A 10,201-nucleotide genomic window follows, 5' to 3' on the forward strand; every position below is an offset into this window, starting at 1 on the left:
TGACCAGGAGCAGGCACAAAGTTTTTCCAGGTTTCTGGGTCTAAACCTAAACATTTACCCTACTTCTAAAGTCCCTTTCTGTGCTAAACATCCACAAACATTAGATAAGAAAACTCTGCTAGATTTTACCTATTTTATTAGGATGAGGGGTAAGAGCCAAGTTTCCTATGCCCCCACAATGTGTTATCTCCAGCACTCAGCACAGCACTTGCCACAAAGGCCTCAATAAATATTAAATGACTTTTCTGATCTCCACAGTACTTGAAAAGTTTAAGGGAAAATGCACTGATAATTAATGCATGGGAGCTTCTTGAAAGAAAATACAACATGGAACTGGATTTATTTATATATATATAAATACACACACACACACACACTCGTAAAATTTAAAATTTATAGATATATTTAAAATATATATATATATGCGCATTATTTAGCAAACACTTATATAGCTCTACGTGCCAGGCCCAAACCCTTTACAAATATTAATTCATGTAACCCTCAAAATAACGTTTCTGAGGTTGGCACTATTGTCTTTTGTACTTTACAGATGAGAAAATTGTGGCACAAGTGGCTAAGGAACTTGCCTAAGATTAAGGAGAAGTAAAAAGTTAGTGGAATATAGACTTGAACTCAAGTGGTCTAGTTTTTGAATCTATCCTATGCTGTTCAATGATTGCTATGAGGCACATGTGGTTATTTAAGTTAAATGAATTAAAACTGAATACGATTTAAAATTCAGCTCCTAAGGGCACTAGCTATATGCACTTAGGAGCCACATGTGGCTCATGAAGACTCAACTGAGCAGCGTGGACATAGAATATTTCCGTCACCACAGAAAGCCCCACTGGAAACACTGGTCTATGCTCTTAGGCAATAAATACTCTATTGTTGCCTCTCAATTTGGGTTTGGTTCCAAACTCTGAAGTCCCATCTCCATGACACACCCTCAACCTCATAAAACATAACAAAGGGTCTTTCCAATTGGGACTCTAACACCCATTCTTTAAGCAAAAATATATAAGAACAAGTCGACAACAGCTTGGTTCTTAATGGATGTCCTCAATAGGAAAGCCAACTATAATTTTTTTTCCTTTGTTATTCTCTCTTCTCTTGGCAGGATGTGAACAGAAATGGTCTCTGGCTGTTAGGTCACTGGTGCACACTTGCACCTGTCCTGCTGTGAAGGGCCAAAACCCTGTATTTATGGATTTTGCAAGCAGAGTTCAGCCAGAGGGTAACCCTTCCCAAATATTCAGTTCCCAAAATATTCGCAGGCATTTTTCAAACTGCAGAAAGCGCACCACAGAAGGTTCTTCCTGTAACATAAGAAACAAGGTTTTTGGTATCAAGGAGGCCTTTAAATTCTATGTATTGGAAGAGGATTCAGGGAGAGCTACCACTGTGGGCTGGGGTTGGGGGCGGGTGTTATAATTTCTGTGATTCCTCAAATAGTTACACCTTTGATAAAAGGGAGCTGATTATGTTCAATTACCCGAGAACGGTAACACACCATGCCATTGTTCAATATAACATCTAAATCCAAAAGGACTTGAGAGGAAATGAGACTTCATTTGAAAGGGTATATTTTGGCAGGAAAATAAGTAAAGTCCTAGCACCGAGAAGGGCATGACAACAAAAAGGTAAAGAAGAAAACTCATTGGGTGGAGCAGGTCTCAAGGGAAGGAGAAAGATGATACTCAAGTGGGCTTAGAGAAGACTGGAAAAACAAAACTAATGTGATGTTCTGCTGTGGCTGGATTTCCCAGTTTTAAAATTCTGTTTCTGCATTTGTTAAATGGAGTTAACATAAGAGATATAACAAAATATATTCATTCCTTCTCTCTCTCCTCTAAGCCAGCCATTTTTTATGATGCGTATTTTTAGAGAACCCCAGAGGGTTCCCCAAGGAAACCCCAGGAGTTCCTTGGACATGCATGTTATGAGTCAAGAGATGACAAGTTTCTTCGGCACTGCAGTAAGCACAGGAGGAAGCTGGGTATGCTGGTTCCCTGGTGGGGAGCCAAATACCCACAACCAGGAGCACAGGGCGTGCACAGATGTTGGGTTGTCATGTTTTGCACTGTATGTTTATCCCTGTTTACTACTTCCTGAACAACTATTTCCATAAACACATGCCCAAATTATTGTTTTTGGTAGCTGAGCAGTGTTCTACAGTTTGGATATACCATAATTTATTTAACCGAGTCCTTTCTATAAGACATACAGTTGTTCACTATCCTCAATGATATTTTCATGAATGTGGTTAATATTATTGTTAATCATTATTGGCCATTATTTTCTTAAGATAAATTTCTAGAAATCTATTGCCCTACAGAAATGGACTCTCCCGCTAGCACTGTATGAGAGGGCCTGTTTTCATTCTACCCTGATTGACACCAAGTATTATGGTTAAGATCACAAAAGGTCTCTAAAGTGACATCCCATCATTATTTTAATCTGCATGTCTTTGCCTACTAGTGAAACGGTGTTGACTTATCATAATCTAAACTGATCACTTACTTATTTGGTTAAATTACTAAGCACTCTCTGTGCTTCACTTTATAGGTAAAACAGGACTAATAATTAAACGTATATCTCTGAATTGTTCTGAGAATTAAATGAGTTAATGCATATAAAATGCTTAAAACAATATATGGAACATTCAGAAAGCATTACTGTTATTTATATGCTTTTAATTTATTTCTGATATTTATACTTTTTAACTTTTTCTGATAAAGAATAACTCTTCCTTTGAAACAACAGAGTTCACATTGGTGGTTACTTTTTGTGAACAGCACAGATGAAGTAATTATCACTGGGTAACAAAAATACCACTGTATGTACCCATCTATGTTTAACTGTAGAAGTGGACGTCCCTCCTCTTCATTTATTTATTTTTTAAAATTTTTATTCCTCAGCATTGACATTCAATATTATTTTACATTACTTTCAGGTGTACAGCATAGTGGTTAAACATTTATATAATTTACAAAGTGATCTCCCTGACTAGTCTAGTACCCACCCACCTGGCACTACATACAGTTGTTACAATATTAATGACTATATAACCTATGCTTTGCTTTACATGCCCATGACTATTTCATAATTGTCAATCTGTACCTCTTAAACCCTCTTCTTTTTTCACCCAACCCCAAACCCTCCTCCCATTAGTTCAGTTATAATATCTACTAGACCAAGGCTATTTTTCTGTAAGACATGAAAAAACACATTTGAATAAATTGTACATTCTTCAATTTATCTTTTTTAAAATAAAATTCTGACTTTCCCAGAATTTAAAAAATGTTATAACAAAATTTTGTAAGAACAACAACAACAAAACATTCCAAAAAGAGCTTGGTTAAATTATATAGAAAGAGACCTTCATTATATGGCTATGACACAGTTTACTTATCCATTCACCTGTGATGGACATCTGAGTTGTTTCCAGTTTGGCCACTACAAATAAAGCTGCTATGAATATTTGTGTACAAGTTTTTGTGTGGACATGTGCTTTCACTTCTCTTGGGTAAATGTCTAGAAGTAGAACACCTGGGTCATATCATAGGTCATGTTGTTATTTTTAAAGAAACTGTATCATAGGGCATTCTTATTCAATTAAAAAAAAAAGGGGGGGAGGGCAGACAAGTACCCAAATGCACCAGGGGACTATCCTCTTAAAAGAAAGATAGTAAGTCCTTTTTATAAGGAATGAGTCATTTTATAACGTGAATAATCATTCTCTGTAACTTTTAAAACCCAATCTTCACATCTGAAGTTAACTTCAAATGAGTCATGCCTGTATTCATTACAGTTACATAAAAATTTGCACTCTGTCCGCTGCCCAGTTCCCCTATATTGCACCTCACTGTTTTCAGGATTTGGATGCCACATTTAATTGCTTCTTTCTCTTTAATTCTCTACAGTGTTGCTGTAAGAAAAGAGATTGTGTCGTGACTGTATCCGTCTTGAAGAAGGACCCCTTTCTTTGTAGGTGTTCCAAGACAAGACAGTAATCCGCTCATGTGATTCTGGGGAAGTCACATTAACTTTCTGTGTCTTCGATAGGCACCATATCGGCACCTAAAATTAGATGTAAGATTTAAAAGGCTTCCTGTTGAAGAGGCCATTCAGCCGTAAATATTACGTGAGCTAAAAATAGAAAATTCTAACGTGAAAATATTCTACCTTGGCACATAGTCTTAGACCCTCTCTCCCTGCCTTAACCTACTTCAATTTAGAACACATCGAAGCATAGGGTGTATAGAATATGTAAGTAAGAGCAACCCAGACCATAGCAGAAATGATAAGAAAACTGAAAACACTGAGATATACTCTTTGGTTCTAACTAAACGTCAAAGGATGGGATTTTCTGGCAAATATTATATTCAATATTCTGTAGGCACATTAAACTGCACAACAATTTTCTAAACAGTTTTAAAAGAATCTGAGTTTAAAAGCATAGTAGAACTAAACACAGTCTGACAGTTTTTATTATTTCTATTAACTTTTCTGCTCAAGTTTATACAACCCAATAAATCTCATTCCTAGTCCACATTAAAGGGAAATTCACCCAGTAGTCAATTACATTTCTACTGTAGGCTGGGAATATCTTTGCTTGAGACATAAGACACATGTCCATGTGTCCTCAGCATGAAGACTCCTGTGATCTACATAAATGTTCCAGAAGCCAACCTTCAAAGTAAAAAAAGACAAATCCCATATAAAATGCTGCCAGCTTGCTTAAGTTTGAAGACATCTGCCACAGGAGTAAAGCTGGTAAACACAAGAATAGTAAGAAGGTCATGGGAACGCACATCTTCAGAAACAGGTATTAAATAAAACTCCTTAGACTCAGCAATTACCCTCTTAGGAATCTATGGGAAAGGTAAATGTGGATAAATCTATGGGGAAAGGTAAATGTGGATAAAAATGTGAATGCAATGATACTTATCACGGTGCTTTTGATGGTGGCAAAAAAATCTGAAGACAACCTAAATGTCCAGTAATAGGGGAATGTATGGGTACTTACACAGCCATGAAAAAATGTTTTTGAAAAAAGTTTTAAAAATGACATTACAAAGTGAGCACCATTATGTAAAAAAAGTATGTGAGAATATGCACGTGAGCAAGTGTGAATAAAAAAGACCAAGAAATATGCCAAAAAGTTAACAGGTGTTAGCCCTGGAATGATTACATGAAAGCTCATTAATGTATTACTTTCATAATTAGAAGTTATTTTAAAAATTACAATGTATCCTTGAAATAAATATTTTACAGGTTTTTTTTTTAAGCTCTTAAAGTACCACATTATTTCTCTGGAAACATATAAATAACTATGTTCACCAGCAATGCTGAATGTTTGTTTCTTTAAGGGCCTATAGGCAAAGCCTAATAGGAAAATCTAGATTTTGAAGAGAAATAAGAATTACTTAAAAATGACTCCTTAACTCACAGAAGTTTCAAGAAGATTAATTTAAGTGGTGCATGGCTATAATGCACTTACAATGTTGAAAATTCTACTTTGCATGCAACTCTTCAGGAACATTACTCAAAAAAAATTATTCTTACATAATATGGCCAAAAATTACCAATTTGTTCTTCATCAAGAACATTAACCACAACAGTTCAAATTGTAATATCTGGCTGATAATGAAAATTATAAAGTCCTGTTAATGATGTTGGCAATCTTCAAAACCCTTAAATATGGATTTGGAGACTTCACAACGTATGACTATATGGGAGAGAGAGTAAACCCTCACAGTGACAGATTATGATGTACGGGGAATTCAGTTTTTTCTGTCACATTTATTATTAACAATTTCTCTGGAGCCATAAAAATTAAGAACCATAATCCTGACCTACGTGAAGTCCCTCAGTGTTTCTGGACAGAATTATTGCCTACGCTCCCATTTTGCCTTATTGAAATTCATTCTCTTTCATAATGGAGCTCTAGTGAGCTTTGAATAACACATAAACTTGCCTAAAATCTTTCAACACCCTCTCCCTTCCTTTTTTGGGTACGACTTCCTTTCAAGGCATGCAAGACCTTTCGCCTTGCCTCAGCTCCCTTCACTCTGCTCTGGCCACAACAGAACACTTCCCAAAACACACTCCTCTCTCCATGGCTTTGTGTAATGTTGTTCCCTCAGCCTGAGACTCTCTCACAGCTAATCTTCCGTTCGTTCTTCAAGAGTTGTCTCAGGCATCATCTTTCTTCAGAAAGCTGTTCCTATCCTGTCTGGCACCTACCTGAATAAGACACACCAATTCTGAGTCTGCAGTTTATACTAATCCTGGCAAGGACTTGTCACTGGTTCCCCATTTCCTCCTCTGAACTCTCGCCCTGTGAGGGCAGAACTGTGCTCTGGTGCCAGCACAGACCCCAGCAATGGGAAGTACTCCACTTTGTGACAGAAGCTCCATGCCCATCTATGCTACTGAGGCAGTTATCCAGCTTAGTCTGAGAAAACACATCCACAACTAAGGGAAAATTTGGACACGGTAGATTAATCAAAGCATTCAGTTATTTCTAAGTGCTTATTCCCAGTCAGAAATTTCTTGAGAAACTGCCTTTTGAAAGAACTCTCTCATCACTATTTCAATGGTCTCAAGATTTTTCAAATGTCCTGTTTTCCTTTTTTTTTTTTTGATTCTACCTGAATTAAAGCACTACCAGTGGAGACCCCTTAAATTCTTTCTGAATTAAAAGACCTCTTTATAAGAAGACCAAAAAGTTGTTTTCTATCTTTTATATCATCAACCCAGCAAAATTAAGCAGATTCTTGGGCTGGCTCTGTGAGAGCAGCATGAATGATTAACCTTAAGATGCTCTCCTAGTTTCCAGAATCACAGCTAGGGTTCAAAATATTTTAAGCTCAAAGATCATAGGTCCTCTATCCTTGATCCAGAAAAATCCAACTAATAAAAATCAGTGAAAAGATCAAAGTAAAGAACATTTTCTAGAAATAACTCAAATACTTACTAATATTATGCGAAACATTATTCACAATTAGGGATTTCTGTATCCATGCTCCTGTGAAAGCTCTTAATTATTTGAAACCATGTCAGCTCTCAAGTCAGAATTATGATTTCAAAAAATCAATAACTTGTATCTGTATATTGCCATGTATTTTTCAAAGTACTTTCAATTACATCATTTTATTTGATCCCATTTTTGGTACTCTTTTCTCAATGACAAAACCCAAGTATTAAAAGTTCTTAATTTTCTATTTCTAGAAAATTGGATTATTTTAGCATATGCTAAAGATGTAAGACAGTACAAATGATGTAACAATGTAAGAGTAACAATACCCTTAATTTCTGCCAACAGAATTAAAGATGTTAAACAAGTGTGTTTGCTCAGCGATTAGTCTCTATACAAAATGAGTCCTTTGTAAGATTAATACATTCAATAAAATTAAAAGTAGGAAAATAATTCACAAAAAAGTGTGAAAAATTCTGTTATTTTTTCTCTATACAAAATGTACCATCTGGAGTTATTCTGCAGCCAAAAATATATCGAGAGATAGAACTTTTTTTTTTAATGGTGAAGAGAGGGAGGAAACTGTAAGTCACAAAGAAGCCACCAGGATGAGATAATGCAAAACTCTAAAATCTGAGAAAAAGGGTCCCAGAGATCACTCTCCAAGTTCACACTGGGTTTATGTGACCTGTGACATGCCACCTGTTGTAATGAAGCAAGAAATAGCGCTCTAGGAATGAAAAAGGAGAATAACCGCCAAAAATTAAAAACAAAATGAAAAGAAGTAAATTTCAGTAAGACTATAGTATGAATCAGACATCACATCAGTCTAAGGTAAAACTAGAGTCACAAATTCGCAGGGGTGTAAGGGACCTTAGAAAGGTCCACGATCTAATCATCCCTCTCTAATCTAACTGGCTACCTTTAATTGCAAGGAAATCAGTTCACTTCCCTAGTCCTTAGTTTCCTCATCTGAAAATTGAGGCAAACCAGTACGGCCTATGGTCCTTAAACTTGGCTGCTTAGCAAAATCACCTAGAAATTTTAAATACTGACGCCTGGGCCCAGAGCCTGCAAATTCTACTCAACAGGGATGGGATGCAACAAACCTGTAATTTTTAAAAAGTCTCTCAGGTGGTTCTGAGGTACTTGACTGGAAACCACCAAACAAGATGATCCTGAGGGACCACACCTCACCCTTTTTTTTTTTTTAACTTGCAACTTAAATCTTTGTTGAGAACCCAGATCTACTTATTTCTAGATTTCTCATATACTATATTAAGAACTGCAGTACTTCAGAATGCAAATTTTCAAGGGCTTAGAGGTAAATTTTCACTTGCCCTTTAAAATTCAATTCTTAAAGACGTCCAAAATCCACAAACAATAGAGGACCTCTCTCGAGTTACCAAGATGGCGTCCTACGCTACACGAGATATTAATTAATGCTTGCTTACTTGTTATTCTTCTTGTTGGCCTTCTCAATCTTCCATTTTCCTATTTTTAAAAGAAGTTATTAACATTTCCTCCAGCTCTCTAAGCTCAAGAGAATATAGAAAAACAGGTAAAATAAAAATGCTGAACATAATTCAAAATAAAAGATGAGTGTTAACAAAATGTATAAAAATTGACAATGGGAATGGAAAGGAAGGAAATATGCCTCCTTCCCCAGCAGTCAAAAGCAGAGTGGACAGGTCCTGATCACTCATTCCTCAGGAGGATAAAGGGTGAGTGCTATGTGGTTATCACTTCCCAATACAGATATTTAGATACAACCCCATGAATAACACTTAACGTGGCAAAATGTTAACAAAACAAGGAAATGACACCTGCAACAGTCCCTTAAACTTAATCCTGGATTAATAGCAGACAATGACAAAATAAGGAAAAATTCAAGTTGACTCACAGGCCCTGCTAAGCCATTGTGACTCGTGCCCCTGGACCACTTGCATGCTTCTGATTCATGCACTGGCAGAGCTTTTCCTACCCACTCTCTGCGCCCATGAACACTTGGCTTTTCCTTTTTGGTGAGCTCAGGAAAAAGCAACAGAAATCTGTCCCTCGGGAGGTGCTAATGTTCAGGGTAATACGAGACAGGAGGCTCACCAAAGAGCCTGAAGAGTACAGACTGGATTGCTGGCCTGAGGGTTTCTCGCTCCTGCAGGATGCAGATTCTAGAAAGACAACCTGCCTGAAGAAAGCATCATTTAGAAAGTCCACATTCTTTGGCAAACTTCATTTTCCCCCTTTCTCCTTTTCATGACCCTACTCTACTTGCATTTTTATGAGATATGTCTGAATAAAAATGATTTACTTTGATCCCCTCAACTCTTCCCTGCCCTATTCCGAAGAACATGGGGCCCACATAAAACTTTATTTCACTGGTAATGCGTGCTAATACTGTCCTTCTCACCTACACACTAGAGATGAGCCAGAAGAGGCAAATAACTGAGGCAGGTGTTTTACAGCAGAAGGGATAGAATTCTCTCTCTCTTAGTTTTACCCCAAATACCCATGCTTCAGTTCCTTAAAGGGCATTCCTCAGCTCTGCAGGAATAAAGCTTAATTCTCTCTTCCCTGGCTATGGACCCTGATTCAGAGTTCACATTTCCTGCCCTCAGTCCTTACCACACCCCTGCAGGCCAGCTTGCTTTAAACAGGGCCTTTCAGCAAGTTGTGACACATAATCCATTGCACCAACTGCTGCAGGGCTTGTGGTGCCAAAAGACCATTGAGAAAAAGGCTGCTAAAAACGTATGCGGTAACTCAGCACTGGCAGGTCCGGTTGGATTAGCCTTATTCCCAGCCTGTCCTTCTTGTGTTAGACTTCTCAAATGTTCACCACTCCTGCCCTGTTTTGTTGACATTCCACAGACAGCCTAAATCTAGGCTGTCCAAATATCTTTCTATCATGTTGGAAATGTTCTATACCTGCACTGTCCAAAACAGTAACCATGAGCCTTACATGGTTACTGAGCATTTGAAATGTGACTAGTGTGACTGAGGAACTGAATTTTTAGTTTTACTAAACTTAAATTAATTTAAATGTAAGTAGCCATATGGGGGCTGATGACTACCTTATCAGATAGCATAGGCTAGAGCCATAATTCTGAGAGTAGACCAAAGGATAACTTGCAAACTTGGCTATGTATTAGAAACACCCAGGGAACTCTTAAAAGTCCTGGTGCCCATTTAATACCTCCAGATAATTAAACAGAA

This window comes from Pteropus alecto, unplaced genomic scaffold, assembly GCF_000325575.1.
Source record: "Pteropus alecto unplaced genomic scaffold, ASM32557v1 scaffold131, whole genome shotgun sequence".
In the NCBI taxonomy this organism is placed as follows: Eukaryota; Metazoa; Chordata; class Mammalia; order Chiroptera; family Pteropodidae; genus Pteropus; species Pteropus alecto.